We start from the raw sequence: 18626 nt of genomic DNA, 5'->3' as shown, positions 1-18626 counted from the left end.
CCATTAAAAGGTCCGGTTCTTCAATTGGCGCCCAACGTGCGGCGTCTTCAGTGGTTGCGGTCAAGCCGGAGGTTGGTGAGAGGTCTCGTGAACAAACTCTTAAGGAAGCGCACCATCTAATAAGACCCCTGCATGTCTTTTTTGGACCCGAGGTTTTTGTAGCGCTGCTTCTCCTTCTCGAAGGCTGCCTGACTGCCGCCCTGACTGACGCCCTGTCTTGGTCCCGTTAGCTGAGAGAGCGAGACATTAGACGGACCTCTATCGGTGAGAAGAGATTTTGGTCAGGTAAGAGTGGGTAGCTCCTACTTGTCTGGTTTAGTTATAGATGGTTTGTTTGTTCGCATTTTGCAAAAGGCGAAACCGAGGGGTAAGTACTTGAATTGAGAAAAGTACATGATTAATTTTACCTCTTGATGTTTGTTTTTCGAGCCAGAGATTTTTAAGATGCCTGGTTTTAGCAAATTTCATAAATGGTGTTGTTGTTCTTGTTCAAGGGACTCCCGACTGGAAGACACTTGTCCAGTGCCTCCGGTAGGAACTCCAAAATATGAAGTTTACTCCAAGCATGGGACTGGGCCTATCATTTTTTCGGACCTTTGGGAAAAATACACTAAGAATGATGGTATTTTACAATGGTCGAGAGACTGTAGTTTCGAGCCCTGTGTATTGGACAATTTAGAAGAGAGATTGTACAAAAGAAAAGCCCGGCCGGCAATGTTTGATTCATTTCGCATTTGGCGAAAAGAATCAAAACAGAAAGAAATTAAGCAACAGAAATCTCAGGATAGGCAAGCTCGTATGTAATACAAAAAGCTCAGAAACATGAGAACGATCAAATTGAAAAGAACATAGAGATAGTAGATAGGAAGCATAGAATGGAGATAGATAAGTGTTATCCGGCTTTGCCTACTTCTCCTTCAATAGGTGAGGAGAATGAAAAAGACCCTTTAATGTCCCTTATGTTGTCTGCTCCACCGCCTTATGTGCCAGCCCTTGCTCCCCCACCAGTAACTATTGTGCCTCCGCCTGTGCCTCAGCCCTTGATACCAACAGTGGTCCAGCAACTTCTGTGGGTCCTGTAGTCCCTGTGATACCTCCCGCATCGACATATGTCTCCACCTCTACTCCTTTGCCACAAGCTTCTACCTCACAAACGGTTCGAAGAAAGGAGAGTGGATTCTTTTCAGCCTTTTCCCCTATAATAGCCCGAGTTCGTAATTCCCCTATCATGAAAAGAACTCTTCGGAGTCAGAGTCGTCTTGATCTCCATGAAAAAGCAATGCTCCAAACTCAGGCTCGAAAATGGATGACAAATGGAAACATGTATGGGTCATCCGATATCCAAACTGTGACCATACAATGGCTTCCACCCACTCAGCGTTATGTTTTTGACCTCATGTGTGAAATAATAATTCGAATGTGGGAGAACCAAGTCGAGGATGGCCCACCTAGGGAATTAATGGAATTACGAATGGAAGTAGCTTCTGGAGCAGTGGTAGGACAGGATTATCAAGATGCAGTAGCAAATTTAGTGACATTTCGAGACCTTCTGTCATGTAGAAATAAGGGAGCAGGAGGAATTATTGCATTAGAAAGAACGTACCCTATGCGAGAGATACAACCATGATGGCGTGATGCTGTGGATGGAGCTAACCCTGTGGCTGCTTATTTCCAGCAAGTTTGGGTACATGTTCCATGGAAAAGATCAGAGGTTATTGCATTAAAACAAGTATTACCTGATCCACGTAAAAATCCGGCAGGTTATTATAAGGAATTAACGCAGACATTGTCCTCTTGTACTTTAACATTATCCGATATAGACATGTTGATGGGTCAAGTAGTCCCATCCAAAATATGGAATAAAATTCGTACAGAGGATCACGCAGCTGAGTTAGGTGGTAACTGGGCTGCCATTTCGCTAGCAGACCAATGGCAGGTGGGTGGAGCTAAACCAGAACCAATGATTACAAAATTGCCCGACAGAATAGTAACACTTATGAAAACTTTGATGCCTGCCCAAGCAGTTAATTGGGATAAATTGTCCGCATGTAAACAAAAGAAAGATGAGTCGGTATCCGACTTCTTTACTCGTTTTGAGGAATTGTGGACAAATTTGTTTCTAACTTATTACCGGAATTATCCAATAGACTCAAAATGTTTGAGAGTGCATGGCCTGTAACAACGCCCTCAGGGATTTAGACGATGGTCCAATATTATGAGAATAGGGATCTGGAGGAGAAAGAAAAACTGGATAAGAAAAATAAAGACCTCAAAACGAAGGTCCTTTTGCAACAGGCTTATCCTCCATGGGACCAACAGAGGATCCCTCAGAATGCGCCTCAATTTCAGAAACCGTATCAGTATCAACGTCAAGAAGATAATGTTCCACATCCACCTCTTGGCCCTAATCAATGTGCATACTGTAAGGAAAATAGATGGCCACACTTGGCTCAGAAAGAGAATATGGGACTAGTACCTAGAGGCCGGGGCGGATATCAGTCTGTACCACAAGGCAGATGACGAGGAACGTTGATACAAGATCGGCGACCTTTACCACAGTCCAATGCGAATTATTTTGATCAATCTTTAGGACAGACAAGAAATTATTATAATGATGATTATTTTGAAGAAGGACAGGTTTTTGTTTCCCAATAGGACAGCCTAGGACAAAGTGAGGGAGTCGTGACTATTCCTGTGGATCAACGTGGTCCTTATGTTAACGTCACTACATTAGGGGTACAGGAACAGTTTCTATTGGACACTGGCGCAACTAAAAGCTCCATTGTTCTCTCCAAGCTCCCTGGGTCACCTTTGTCTGGCATTACAAATGTATCAGTAGGATTTTCTGGGACACCTGTAAAGAATCATGTTTCTAGCCCCTTGCCTATATCAGTAGGACCATGTCATTTGGAGGCACCTCTTATTCTTACTACTGGTTGTGCTGAGAATTTGTTAGGTCTTGACCTTTTGAAGAGATTATATGCCACACTATATTGCTCTCCTCAAGGAGTACATTTGACTTTAGGCCAACGAATAGTGTCCCCAGTATATTTGTCCAGTAATACCTTACCACATGAGCTCCGACAGTTACCTGTCTCCCTATGGGCACAAAGCCCTAACGATGTCGGACTGTTACAAATTCCACCCTACTCTATCACATTGAAGAGTAACATGAAGTTACCACGCATTCCTCAATATAAGATATCTAGTGAAGGAGAACAGGCTCTGCTCTTAATAATATCTGATCTGATACAGAAAGGTGTTGTCGAAGAAACAAGAGGTAATATGTGTAACAGTCCTGTTCTTCCTGTAATTAAACGTACAGATCCATCACAGCCTCCTGTTTATCGCTTTGTCATTGATTTACGCGAAATCAATAAGTTGGTTTTGCCTCAATTCCCTGTTGTGCCAGACATTACTGCCTTACTAACTATGATACCTTCTACTGCTTCATGGTTCTCCGTTGTTGATCTCAAGAATGCATTTTTTAGCATTCCAATAGCTGAAGATAGCAGGGATATTTTTGGATTCTCTTTAGGAGGTCGTAGTTTTAGATTTTGTAGAGCTCCTCAAGGTTACTGCGAGAGTCCCTCTATCTACAGCCAAGCACTTAAATCTCAGCTTGATGCAGTATCCTTGCCAGAAGGCACTGCCCTAATACAGTATGTGGATGACTTATTAGTAGCAGCAGATTCAGAATCCTTGTGCAAAGAGGCTACTCTTTTGCTTCTACAACACTTGTTTCAATATAAGCATAAGGTCTCCTTGTCCAAATTACAGTATTGCCAACAAGAGGTTACTTATTTAGGTCATCTCTTGTCAAAGGAAGGACGTAAACTGACTCCTGAAAGAATACAAGCTATTTCACAGATGACGATCCCACGCACACAAAAGGAGGTACGTGCTTTTATAGGCATTACCTCTTATTGTCGTCAGTGGATACCAAATTTTTCTCTGATAGCCAAGCCTCTATTAGCTTTGACACTAAAAGATACACCGCGCCCTCTCCCTTGGACACAAGAATGTCAGAAGAGTTTTATGGACCTACGGGCCTCTTTATGTTCTGCACCAGTGCTAGGAACACCATATTATACGAAACCCTTCACATTGTACGTCCACGAGAGAGAAGGTTGTGCATTATCAGTATTGACACAGAATTTTGGTGACAAACAACGCCCTTGTGCATATTTTTCAGCTGTTTTGGACCCTGTCGCAAGAGCATTACCAAGCTGTCTAAAAGCAGCAGCAGCAGCGGCAGTATCAATCCGCCAGTCAGCAGGATTGGTATTAGATTCTCCACTTACTGTTATGGTTCCCCATGCCGTAGATACGTTATTAAACAGAACGAAGACACAACACCTTACTAGTGCCCGTCTTTCTGGGTACGAATTAACATTGCTAGCAAGCCACATCACCATAAAGAGATGTATTACATTAAATCCTGCCACTTAACTGCCACTGCCATTTTTTTTGTCAACTCTGTTTATTTGCATTTTTCAATTCTCAACATTACATTGGGTACATCAATTATTTTTAGCTAAGTCTTCAACCTTGTCCAGGCGCCGATGCGCTAACAGTGCAGTGAGCCTATGAAGCGCCACTACAGTTACATCCACATGGAATGCGACAATGTCTTTGGCGCCCAGGCATGTCCGTAGTATACAAGAGTCAGTGCGTCCCAGTTCCTCATAGGGAGGCAACTCGTATAGGCTTAACTCTGGCGCAAACAAAACATTTGCATGAAAACAACAACATCTAAACACGGCATTAATACCAGGATTCTGTACAAAGTTCCCCTCCAGATCCGTACTCAAGGCCCGCCCCTAACTCCCTCCTTTTTCCATGTTACTCATCCCCTGTCTCTGTTGTACCGACTCTCCTCCTCCCCCTGGTCATGTGTGTGCATCTCCGTACCCATGGCGCTCTCGCAGCAATCCCTTATTGGGCACTCATTTGTATGTCAGTGGAATTGCTCGCCACGCACCCCTCCCCTCACTTTACTGCCACTTCCATCAGATTCAGACACTATTGAACATCATGATTGCATTTTTCGAACCGAAGAAGAGACAAAGGGTAGAATAGATCTTAAATATACTCCGATTCCTAATCCAGATGGAACACTATATGTTGATGGTTCATGTTTTAAATTGCCTAACAGCCATACCACAGCAGCCTATGCGATTACAACATTACATACAACTGTAGAAACAGCTAAAATACCACACAATTCAGCTCAAGTAGCAGAGTTAATAGCATTAACGAGAGCTTGTGAATTACCGAAGGAAAAGAAAGTTAACATATACACAGACAGTCAGTATGCATTCGGAGTGGCGCACAATTTTGGACGCCTCTGGGAAGAAAGAGGTTTTCTCGCCTCTCATGGGACAAAAATACAACACGGACAGTTAGCTAGTCACTTGCTTGAATCACTTACTTTGCCCGCACAAGTAGCAATCATTAAGTGTAGTGCTCACAAAAAGATAACAGATGACACTGGAAGGGGAAATGCTTATGCTGACCAAGTAGCAAAAGAAACAGCTAGAGATTTGTCCACCCGAATGTATATGGCTGGTCCAGCACGGTGGATTGTGGAGACAGGAATGTGTGAGGATACCCTAGAAAATGTGAAAAACATACAAGCAGAAGCCACTCAAGAAGAGAAAGATAAATGGAGAGAAATGACTGGTCGACTAGATGACATCGGTTGTTGGACAGATTTGTCTGATCATCAGAGATGGTTATTACCCAATGCTCATGTTCTTCCTGTTGTATCAATGGCACATGGTTCAGCTCACATTAGTGCCAAAGGGATATGCAAGCTTTTAGCACCAGTTTGGCAAAATTCCAACATTCCCAAATATGCAGACAATCTAGTAAAAAACTGTATAGTGTGTCTGATGTATAATCCAGGAAAAGGAATGCCCACTCCAGCAGGACACTTTGCACAACCAACATGTCCCTTTGAAGTCCTCCAAATAGACTACATTCACATGGAGAGGTGTAACAACCTAAAATACGTACTTGTGTTGGTATGTGCCTTTTCCAAATGGATAGAGGCCTACCCCCTCAAAGACAACACAGCCCTGACAACTGCCAAAGCCCTTTTAAAGGAATTTTTTCCGAGATTCGGCTTACCCCGAATCATCTGGTGTGATAATGGAAGTGAATTTATTGGCCAAATCATGCAGAAAGTTTGTACTGGTCTAGGTATTCGACAGAAATTCCATGCAGCAAACCATCCACAATCAGCAGGTTTAGTGGAACGCTATAATGGAACCTTAAAACTTAAACTTGCAAAAATACAGGCCACCGCAGGCCTAGCATGGCCTGATGCATTGCCTCTTGCCCTTCTATCTACAAGGACTACAACACACTCGCGCATGGGGCTTAGCCCCTACGAGATTGTGTTTGGACGTCCAGCCAATGTCTGGGGCGTCTCTAGACCAAAAAAATATTCTGATATTGAATATCCTATATTACTTGATTATTTGCATGATTTAACTATAAGAATGTCTGTCCTTCATCAACAGGTGCATGACGCTTTGCCTCCAGCTTCCACTGACCAGGGCCATTCCATAAAACCCGGAGACTGGGTTTGTATAAGAAATTTCCAGAGGACCAAGAATCTCGAGCCAAGGTGGAAGACTCCGCAGCAGGTCCTACTTTCAACTAGAACAGCTGTCAAGGTTGCCGGAAGAAAGAACTGGGTGCATGGGTACATTGTAAAAAGGTCCCCCTGCCCTTACCGTATGATCAATGGGTGAAAGATGGACTAGGAGACGTTGAGTGCGAAAAAGTTCCAAGATTTGTGCCCTTCAGCGATGCGCGTTTAAAACACACCAAATCTGAGAAAGAGGACGACGAGATTCTCCAAGCAGCAGTGCCATCTTCACTGACAATTGATACTACTGAGCCTCACCTCCTTTTTCAAGACCAAACTGTACCTGGTTCACAGAGATACAATTTGAGGCCAAGATTAAGCAAGAACACTCCAGCATTACCTCAATGATTTTGTCCATGATTTTTGTTTTTTTTAATTTTATTTTGTCAATGACATTCTGAGATTGGACTCAAGTTGCAGGGCCGTGATTAAGTTTCAGACTCGTGAACCCGAGTAGTGGTATTTAGGCCTGCAGGACCTATAGGAACATAGGACTGCAAGTAATCACGGCTGGGTGAAACAACCACCAAATTGCGGGCAATACCTAGAGAATGGAACTGACTGTCTCTCGGACAATGGACAAAAGACAAATGAAACGAAGAAAATATTATACATTTTTACATAATCATTGTATCATAACTTTAATAATAGTGGTCCTAATATGTATTGTAATTTATTATATAGGATGGGTGCTCCACATAATTTTTACAAAGCCTACCACAAAAACCATTAGTGAAATGCATTCCCATGTTACCCTATCCCCGCATCTTGAGTCAAGAAGAAACGAGTTCCATAACAACATGTTTGTTTCTATGTTGCATCAACACCAGCTGGCCATTAACACCATTAATTGTTGGGTTTGCGGCCTTCTGCTGAGATCTGTAAGCACGGGGATACCATATATCCCTCTTCCCTTTTCTTTTAATGGTTCCTGTAGTGCGTGATGGGAGTTAAGCATTTAATACCAACAAAGATAATACAGACGTATGGGATTTTGGATTATATATGTACCATTTGTGTTGGCCAGATGGGAAAAGAGTATATGGAGTGACCAGTTTCTTGCCCTCTGATAAAACACCTCGCAAAGGACAAACTCTTTTAGTAATGTCTGAACAGGCACCATTTTGTATTAAAAAGGGGGGATTAAAGAACAAGGGTACTAGTAAGTCTCTGCATGTTGTAACACCCAATGGAACAGACTGGCCTCGCATGGAACCCTCGCGTAACACATATTTCGTGTGTGGAAGTAAAGCCTACACTTCTTTACCCAGTAACTGGAAAGGCACCTGTTATATTGCCTGGTTAAACCCCCTACATATACAGCCGATGCCAAACACCACCTACAGAAAAGAGGAGTGGTATCTGCCGTAGACACAACAGGACAAGAGGCAGGAGATTTCTTGAAAGGGCTCTTTCCATTCTGGGGTCCAATAGCCAACAGTAGAGACATAAGACAACTTATTTGAGTTGTAGAGGCAACTGTCAATGAAACAGCTGGAGCTCTAAGTAATATTACAGCAGAGCTTGCTGCTGACCGCCTTGTCACGCTCCAAAATCGGATGGTATTAGATATTATCCTTGCTGACCGTGGAGGCGTATGGAAATTAATCGGATCTAGCCGCTGTATTTATATTCCTGATAACGCCCCTACGGTATACCAGGCCATCTCAAAACTCCATAAAATAGCTGAGTCTATCCATCAAGATGAGGGAAATTGATCACTAACAGGATGGTTCTGGGGAATGCTGTCCACATGGGGTTGGAGGATTATGACATTTATTGGAGCCATTTTAGCTATAATAACTACTTGTTGCCTCTGCCTACAATGCGGTCCGGCTATCTGCGGCCTTTGTGCCACATTGTGTATACCCCGACCGATAAGTAATAAGAAAGAAAAGAGCACACAAATAATGTTACAAAAACAAGTCTCCCAACTCATGGCCATCGATATAGATTCTGATTAAAATTTGCCTGTGTATGGCAAAAGGGAGGACTGAGGAAATATAAAATCTCGAAATACCGCGTTCATCTTGCATTCAGACTCCATTTTGTATTGCCATTACCCAGGCCTAGCTGTCCGAGTCACACGCTCAACACGTAGCACTCCTAGTCCCTGAAAACATCTGCTACGCTCGTTGAAGAAAACAAACTAATCTATGTTAGCTCTGCTCGAAGGATTCAGTCCTTCACACAAAGGGGATTGTGTAAAAACCCATCCGGCATTATGGCTCATGTTTGTGGTAGAGTTCGTCTGTCCTTGTGTATTGTGGCTCATGTTTGTCGTTGGGCTCGGCTGTCCTTGTGGTGGGTGGTGTAAGACACTAATAAATGTTTATAATTAACTCTGTTGCGAAAGACGTTGCACCAAGAAAAAACTAAAGACACGCAGTGATCACACCGCACTCTGGCAAACAAGAAAGTCGCTAGTGATTGGTTCAGATTTATTTGAGTGTGGGTTGGATGGGGTGTGTCTATCGCTATAAAAGATTGTACGCTGCAGATTGAAGCAGCAGTCTCCCGAGAACTTACTGTATTTTACTTCTGGGATCACTGTTCATGGCTGCAGCCAAATAAATATTTACTCTTTCTCACGAATAGAGTGTTCCGTGTCGCTGTATACCTGGACAGGTGAACTCAGAGATTTCAGGCGTGCCCTGCGCCGCTGGGCCATTAAAAGGTCCGGTTCTTCAGTGCCCAAGTGATTGCATAGCTGAACGCGTGCATGGTGATGCATGTTCGTGCATAAATCATCATGCATGCAAGCATTTACACAGCATTGTCATCACACTATTTATCTTTTTTGTTTTTGTCCTTTGGTGATGCAGGACAGCATTTCCAAAGGATTAGCAAAGCCCGAAGGTTCCAAAAGTGAGACTTATTGGCCATACCAATTTGTGTTTACCATGTAACACATATCTTAAAGCCCATAGATCTTTATGGGGGGATTGTTTTGCACTATTTAAAAGCCTGCAGTCAGGTATTTTGTAACATGATATCTCACAGCTTACCTTTGTACAAAAGGTTTAAGCAATTGGTTACCACATTTGACAAACCCAACGGGTAGAAGATCTGCCCTGTAATGTTTCTTGCTAGAATCTCTCTGCAAGGCCTGACAGGCTTAGCAGTCTGCCAGGTTCTTATGATAAAAAAAGTTAAACAATACATACATCCATATAGATACAGAGGGCCTTTCGGTCAGCACTCATCAGCTTTTGGTCTGTAGGAGTGCCATTCACACTCTGCTTCCATCTATGACAGTGTACTGCATTCGATAATGGTTCAGCCCACATCAGTCATTGGCTGTCTTGTTCTGTGAATTGTGTCATTTTCAGATCATGCGCACAACCACCTTAGTATAAGTGTGCTACAGCACTAGGGCAGGTTGATATGTCTTTTATTTTTTTGTTTCCTTGTTCTATAGTTTCCCTTTGAATTATTTGCTTCTCCTTTTTTTATTTAAATTTTTTATCTGCAGTTCGCCAGGTCCTGCATTTTCACTTTCCCTGAACCAGTCAACCATTATGGAAGGCTGTTGTCCATTGTGTATCATTATTTTACTATTCCATTGTGGCTAACACTTTGTTTTGAAACAGGGCGCCCATGATGGAACTTTACAACAGTAGACTATGTATAATACTATTGCAAGATGGACACAAGCTGTTATGATTAGTTATGTTATTGTAAGCATATTACCACTGTGATTAGACATCAGCATGCTTTCTTTTCCCATACTTATATTATTTGAATTTATTTTGCTGAGTTTGTGAGTGGTTTTTTTGAGGTGTCAGAGGGCGAATGGTAGAATAAATCATTTGGTGGATTAAAAGATGAATGACTGCAAAGATGAATGACAGAGTGCATGCATGATGGCTTATTCACGGTACAAAAGGGGGTGGTGATGGACGGAGCATCTGAACCAATCAAACACTCACACCCAGTCAAAAGATCTGGGTTTGATCCATCACCGTTCTTTAGCCCACTCTGCCACCCCAGTTCAGACATGGCTATATGCAAATCAGTCTGACCCTGTGCCTCATGGGAACAGTCCAGCCCGAACTGCCAAGCCATGCCTTCCCTGGACCGGAAACAAGCTTCCGAGGACCGGTTTCTGGCATTACAGCCGTCTTCAGCCCGGCTTGCTTGAATCCAGTGGCAAAGTGAGCAATGGACTCACGTCTGAGCATACCCTGCCACACTTATGGCGGCCAAAGCGGTACAAAAAGGGGTGGTGATGAACGGAGCATCTGAACCAATCAAACACTCACACCCAGTCAAAAGATCTGGGTTTGATCCATCACCGTTCCTAAGCCCACTCTGCCACCCCAGTTCAGACATGGCTATATGCAAATCAGTCTGACCCTGTGCCTCATGGGAACAGTCCAGCCCGAACTGCCAAGCCATGCCTTCCCTGGACCGGAAACAAGCTTCCGAGGACCGGTTTCTGGCATTACAGCCGTCTTCAGCCCGGCTTGCTTGAATCCAGTGCAAAGTGAGCAAGGGACTCAGGTCTGAGCATACTCTGCCACACTTATGGTGGCCAAGGCGGTACAAAAGGGGGTGGTGATGGACGGAGCATCTGAACCAATCAAACACTCACACCCAGTCAAAAGATCTGGGTTTGATCCATCACCGTTCTTTAGCCCACTCTGCCACCCCAGTTCAGACATGGCTATATGCAAATCAGTCTGACCCTGTGCCTCATGGGAACACTCCAGCCCGAACTGCCAAGCCAAGCCTTCCCTGGACCGGAAACAAGCTTCCGAGGACCGGTTTCTGGCATTACAGCCGTCTTCAGCCCGGCTTGCTTGAATCCAGTGGCAAAGTGAGCAAGGGACTCACGTCTGAGCATACCCTGCCACACTTATGGCGGCCAAAGCGGTGCAAAAGGGGGTGGTGATGGACGGAGCATCTGAACCAATCAAACACTCACACCCAGTCAAAGGATCTTGGTTTGATCCATCACTGTTCTTTAGCCCACTCTGCCACCCCAGTTCAGACATGGCTATATGCAAATCAGTCTGACCCTGTGCCTCATGAGAACAGTCCAGCCCGAACTGCCAAGCCATGCCTTCCCTGGACCGGAAACAAGCTTCCGAGGACCGGTTTCTGCAATTACAGCCGTCTTCAGCTCGGCTTGCTTGAATCCAGAGGCAAAGTGAGCAAGGGACTCGCGTCTGAGCATACCCTGCCACACTTATGGTGGCCAAATCGGTACAAAAGGGGGTGGTGATGGACGGAGCATCTGAACCAATCAAACACTCACACAAAGTCAAAAGATCTGGGTTTGATCCATCACCGATCTTTAGCCCACTCTGCCACCCCAGTTCAGACATGGCTATATGCAAATCAGTCTGACCCTGTGCCTCATGGGAACAGTCCAGCCCGAACTGCCAAGCCATGCCTTCCCTAGACCGGAAACAAGCTTCCGAGGACCGGTTTCTGGCATTACAGCCGTCTTCAGCCCGGCTTGCTTGAATCCAGTGGCAAAGTGAGCAAGGGACTCACGCCCGAGCATACCCTGCCACACTTATGGCGGCCAAAGCGGTACAAAAGGGGGTGGTGATGGACGGAGCATCTGAACCAATCAAACACTCACACCCAATCAAAAGATCTGGGTTTTATCCATCACCGTTCTTTAGCCCACTCTGCCACCCCAGTTCAGACATGGCTATATGCAAATCAGTCTGACCATGTACCGCATGGGAACAGTCCAGCCCGAACTGCCAAGCCATGCCTTTCCTGGACCGGAAACAAGCTTCCGAGGACCGGTTTCTGGCATTACAGCCGTCTTCAGCCCGGCTTGCTTGAATCCCGTGGCAAAGTGAGCAAGGGACTCACGGGCTGGACTGTTCCCATGAGGAACAGGGTCAGACTGATTTGCATATAGCCATGTCTGAACTGGGGTGGCAGAGTGGGCTAAAGAATGGTGATGGATCAAACCCAGATCTTTTGACTGGGTGTGAGTGTTTGATTGGTTCAGATGCTCCGTCCATCACCACCCCCTTTTGTACCGTGATGGCTTATTGACAGCCTAAACCCATCAATGACACAAAAGGCCCCTTAATTTATAATCAGACCTACTCACATGTTCCCAATGCTTTTTTTTGTCTGTGTCACACCCCTGACGAAATGTGACTAGAGTCGGACAAAACGTGAATCGCATCTGTACCTCATTCATGAAAGTAAGCAGGGATGCTTGTGTGATGCAACACAATTTAGTACTAGTCCAGCCTGCCTTTAAAATGATAGGTAAATGTATGAGTGCTCGCTCAAACCTTTAGTACCTGAGGGCCCTTGTGAGAAACCCATGTTTATTTCAATTAACTGTTCTTGGTGCCGTATAACAATAATGGATGAATTCATTACTATATGCTTCACATGGAGGGAGAGGTGGGCTAGTGGATTGAGGTGTAGACTTTGTGACTATGTGAGAATTCCAGCTTTGGCTCATCATATTGTGATTCTGGTCAAATTGCCATATCTCAATGTGCCTAAAACAATGAGAAAAGTATGTAGTGTAGTCTGGATCTGTTGTAAAGCACTCAAAACCCTTGGGACAGGTCTGTGCAATAAAAACTGCAAAAAAGGGGCTTATATACAAGTCCCTTGTGCCACCAGAGTGTCACTTTTTTTGATGCTCCGATGGCGCAATGTGCTGGTCCATAGTTACAAGGCCAAGCAAAGTCACCCTGTGTGGCTTTCCATGGCCTTGTAAAAATGGCACCCTTTCATGCATTACTCTGTGTGAAAGGGGCGTTCCCACCCAACACCCATGGATTCTTACTCATTTCCCAGATTTACAAGATCTCGTAAACCTGGGAATGTGTCAGATTTGAATGCCTCCCCATGGGGTTAGAGTGGTGTAACAAGGAGAAATACCTTTTTTCCTCCACTTTTGTTCCTCTTTCTATATGTGCTGCATTCTGCAGCACACATAGAAGGAGGTAAACACCATCAATTATTGTTTTTGTGTCAGAAGGTGTCCCTTCCTGCACAAAAATAACCAACCCATGGTGCAAGGGTGCCTGCTTTGGTGCTACACAGCTTATTGTGTACCAGCACAGAGGAAAGCACAGTGATTTGTCATATTGTTGTAATTACGATACATACCGGCACTTTCCCCAGTGACGCTGTTCCACGAAGCAAGATGGCTTGCAGCGCTGTGCTGCATCATTATCTTGTAAATATGCTCCTAAATGTGCATTTTGTCCCTACGCGCACATGACAGCCCCACCCTGAATATATCAGCCATAATATGAGTAAAGTGGGTCCCTAAAAAGTAACTGATATTGGAGAGGGACGAGGAAAAACTAAGGAAAAAGAGAAATGGCAACCCACCTACAAAAACACGCTCTAAAAACAGAGTTATAAATCAAATACCTAAACACACACACTTAATACAATGGAAACATACATCTTTCTTTTGTTTTTTAAAGCATATAGACAAGTTTTCAAAATAGTAATGTAAGCATAAATATATGTAGACCATCTCACCCCACAAAGAAAAAATGTATAACTCCATACAATCAAACTACCCACATTACACTCATACCTTGCACACCATCCTAAGACACAATAGAACCTTTAAAAGAGGTGTTGAAATAGATCTGATGTGTCCGGTAGTGTACACTGCTTTTTAAAGCACTTGATTTCTGAGAGCACATTTTGGGTCTGTAAGTGTTTCCATGCTGTGTTCTCCTTTGTTCTTTTCTTTGTTTTGTATGTTCGATTTAGAAGAGGTATTTACATAAACGTGAGGAGTTTTTATTGATATGTTTTTTATTTTTATTTTTAGAGAACTGTTGGGTTGCCACCCCCTCCCCTTTTCTCTGTTTTTATTCATTGTTGAAACATCTTTGTGTGCCCTGAAGAAGGTGTGTGGTCGGCTTACCACTTTACACTGAAACGTGCATCGGCACCTGTGCTACAGCCTTTCAGACACTAAACAATAGTTGAATTTGTATCTGTGAAATATGTTTTTTCTCTCATTATTATGTCTGGTGAATACAGTGTAAATATAATGTGCGTACAGAAACAGATGTCCTGATCAACCTGTAAATTCATATGCCTGGTCTATATGTATCATTTGAGGTTGCATTAAGTTATGATAATTCGTTGAGCAGTTTGCATGTATTTAAAGGTTCTATTGTGTCAGGGTGGTTTGAAAGATATGAGTGATGTGCTTGCAGTTTGTGTGGAGTTACACATGTTTTCTTTGTTTGTGGGGGTGAGACGTACTATATAGATTTTTGCTTAAATTACTGTTTTGAAAACGTGTCTATATGCTTTAAAAAACAATAGAAATATATATATATATTTCCATTGTATTACGTTTGTGTGTTTCTGTATTAGATTTACAACTCTATTTTTAGAGCGTGTTTTTTGTAGGTGGGTTGCCATTTCCCTTTTTGTATACTAGCCAATGACTCTTGAAGGCTTGTCAACTACAGTAATTCTTGCAGTTCATTTCCCATCGATGTGTTTTGAATGAGTTGTGTGTGAACCATTATGACTTCATGTAGCTCTCTGAAAGTAAGTAAGTACACTGCTTCCAATCATATCTGACTGACGAGACTACAGCATAGAGCTGATACTCGGCCCCCATAGTCCAGCTACAGTCATATATCTGAGGAGGCACGGCCAAGGTTTGACTGTGCTGCCCCGAGCTCCTAGGAACGCCTCGTTGTGTACCAACTACTGTGCTTCTCCTCTGAAATCCATGTGAGCCCATGAAGCTGGGACACAGTACTCCACATGAGGCCCCGTCTCAGTAAAAGGACACCTCTTCTTTCTTTTCATTGTACTTTTCTATGCATTCTAATCCCAGCTCTGTCACTCACATTACGAGGGCGACTACTATGCAGTTTTCGGCACTATTATTTGTTGTCTTTTAATCCTATTCCTAAGAAAATGTTGACAATCGGTGGCGGGGGACGTATATGTGTGATATTTAACTCAATAACAGTTGTGGCCTGAGCTCCCAGCATTTCTACCCAAAATGCAATGCGAGCTTCAATGTTATCATTACATCTCATGATATAAATGTAGCTATTATAATAGAGTGATTCGTTTTGGTGTAATAGTTACAGCCGCTAAAGATAAAATAGTATACACAAAAGGAAACCTATCAGCTAAAAAAACTATTTATCATCTTTAACAAGAGCATCGCCCATAACGTAAACACCACTTGCTTTCACACTAAAGTGTCATTCATTCCGCCTTGTGTGTCAGAACAGTCTCTTACCTGCTCCAGAGTGGACCCTCAGAAAGTTGCCAGGTTGGTGACCAGCAGCACGACGCCCCCGTACCTGTCGAGGCAGACATCTTGGCCCAGGAGGTCTTTGACCGTAAACTCTTGGACTGAGCGCGTCATCGCCGCCACTCGCCAGCACGCGCTCACGAGGAAGATGAGAACCTGTCAACGAGATAAAACACTGCTGTCACTGCCAGTGTATGGCGTGTCCCTCAGAAACCACCCACGCGAGAAATTAGGATCAGTAGTTAACAATTATGTGTCCACTTTGTCGTTTTTTTGCCCTCACAGTGTTCAGGCAACAAACACACTTAATTCCAATTGCGACTCATCTGTTCACAGAAAATACACTCCAGCCCGATTTTGTAACCTGAATTCTGTTTGGGTTTCTCCTTTTCCCATCGCCGGCCACTATGGCTCACTTAACACATTCCTGCCATTCTTCGAGGTACAAATGCATTCCTTGAAGTTTAGTTCTAACTTTTTCAAGTGCTGCAGTTCAGGGTTAAAACGAGCCCCTCACCCCGGTGCCCCAATGCCCGTTCACCTTGTGAAAGAATTATGTTTGTATCTCTCGGCGCCTTCCTATGTTCTGAACCCGGCGATCATCTGCATCCCAGCCTTCTGTTTTGATTAATGAAAGCAGACCCGGTGCAGCTAACTTTAGCCTCCGCTCATAATTCACAGAGCAGCGCCGGGGCCTGCTCTCGAAGCCCGCTCCTTTTCAAGTGCGCCTCTTTGTCAGGGCTCAGCAGATTCTCTGCCTCGGTGCCTCCGTTATCCCCCGGCTGCAGTGCTATGCAAATCCATTTCACAATGGCGGCTTTGGGAGGAGGGCAGCTGGGTGGGGGGTGTGCATTTGCAGATCATGTACAGGTCTGCACTTCTCTTGTTTCAGTGCCAATGGCTCTTTGTCCAAAGGACGACTCCCCTTTGTCAAATTTCACTTAAAATCATTGGCTTCGTCCAGTTTACCCCCCACAGGATCGTGGTTTAATTTCCACCTGCAAAACATTTTGCTCCACGATCTGAGTTACCACTGTATGATCAAAAGGAGTTGCTGAATATTACCTTGGAGTAAAATAGTGACGATGTGTTAATATTTTCAGACTGTAAAAGGGCAGGGCCTAAGACATGAATTCAATTTTTTGTGAAATAATTTTCAATTTTTGTGAAATAATTTGTGTTTGTTGGGACGGACATGTCTCCTGCCTGATGTACAGTCGTGTCCTCTGCCCTGCCTGCCAGAAGTGCAAGAATCTTGGTTTTTGGATTTTTGGCTTCACCGCATACTAATCTGGTGTGTAGGTGGAGGCCTAGGCCTCCACCTGACAATAGGTTTTGGATGTGCCCTAAACCTGGAGGGTGCTTAAAGTGTGGCCGGATAGTGGCAGATAAACTGCTGACACCGGCTTCACTGTTTACTGCCCTGGTGGCAGCATTCCATGTTTTGTAATGACTAAAGTGACAAGCCTTATTACCTATTTGTATGCATGTGAGCCTATAGGCCCATTCATCTCACAGTTCTGCTGCTCACGATGAACCTGGAATAATAGTACTGTGATCCTGAGCATGTGTTAGTGTAAAATACATACATAAGTGTCTTAATGAGACAGAATGATACAGGCTTGTGGGTTCCAATTTGAAGCCCCTGGTGTGGGCATATGTATAGGATGGGGGACTTTACTTTCCCCAGGCGGCAGAAGTGTATTGATGATATTCCTGAGATGAGAGGGCATAAACCAGACACTTGAGTGTGGAAAGAGTATACAGGCTTTCCCTTAGAAGTTGTTAGGTCTAGCGTAAACAGCATATGCGCTGTCTCTTTGAGACATGTTGTTAACTGTCAGTAGGCTTGGAGGCAGCCCATTACTTACCACTGGATGTTTTCAAAGCCACTCTCAATTGCTTGCTCTTGCTGGACAGCTCTGCAGTCCTCAGTTCCCTCTTCTTACATGTGACCATCCCCTGAAGCATGACCCTAGTACTGGAGTCCTTACAATACTTGCTCTTTTGGGACTACTTTTTAGGTCTCGCCTAGAGTGCAGCGTGAATGCGCTGCTCTAGGAGAGGGCCTTTTGGAATCACTCCAGACATTCAGATAGCTCATGCATGTGGTTGTCACATCAATTGGCCTGTGCATGTGGCTTTCAAGAAATGAAAAAAGTGAAGGGATGGGGCATCGTCTTGCCCCAGACCGAAAGCACAGCTACATCGCGCCAGTTCAGCAACAATTCATATTTTTCACCATTATACATCCTTTTTTAATCATGTTGACCATATTTTCTTAGCCTTTCCTTTTGTTCAACATTTTCTGAAATCCACACACAGGATATTGTGCCATGTTCAAATTTCTCATGTTGAGGCTGTGCCCTCTGGACATCTTGCCAAAACACGACAGATGCAGAAGTTCGTCAAAAGCAGCGTTTATTTAAAAACCCAATGCATTTCGGGCAGCACGTGCCCTTCGTCAGGGGTCACTATGAATAACAATAAAACAAAGATCCATTACCATAAAGACCATAAATCAATATGTTACTTCATCACCATGAATCACTTTTAACTTATACCAATATTACATCTAAACTCATCCTTAATTGGTGCAGTGAACCCTTTTATAAGCAATGTAGATGATCCCCCGCTGTTCTCATGACAAACAGGTATTCCTTTCAAACACATTCCAGATAGCTCACATCCCTCCATTCCGCCGAA

General features: G+C 43.9%; 1 protein-coding gene across 1 annotated transcript in view; it reads right to left on the bottom strand.

Annotated features, from left to right (window-relative positions):
- LOC144753329 (glutathione peroxidase 3-like) overlaps window positions 1-16599 on the bottom strand; it is a 97397-nt gene extending 80798 nt beyond the window's left edge. The window contains exons 1-2 of the mRNA XM_078641065.1: window positions 16462-16599; window positions 15906-16076 (exon numbers count right to left, since the gene is read on the bottom strand). The gene's annotated coding sequence lies outside the window, so the exon portion shown is untranslated. The remainder of the gene's footprint in view (window positions 1-15905; window positions 16077-16461) is intronic.
- Window positions 16600-18626: the final 2027 nt, after the last annotated feature.

Source organism: Lissotriton helveticus, chromosome 5_1 (genome assembly GCF_964261635.1).
Source record: "Lissotriton helveticus chromosome 5_1, aLisHel1.1, whole genome shotgun sequence".
NCBI lineage: Eukaryota > Metazoa > Chordata > Amphibia > Caudata > Salamandridae > Lissotriton > Lissotriton helveticus.
Note: the sequence above shows the minus strand (reverse complement) of the source record. Positions and strands in the feature narration are given on the sequence as shown.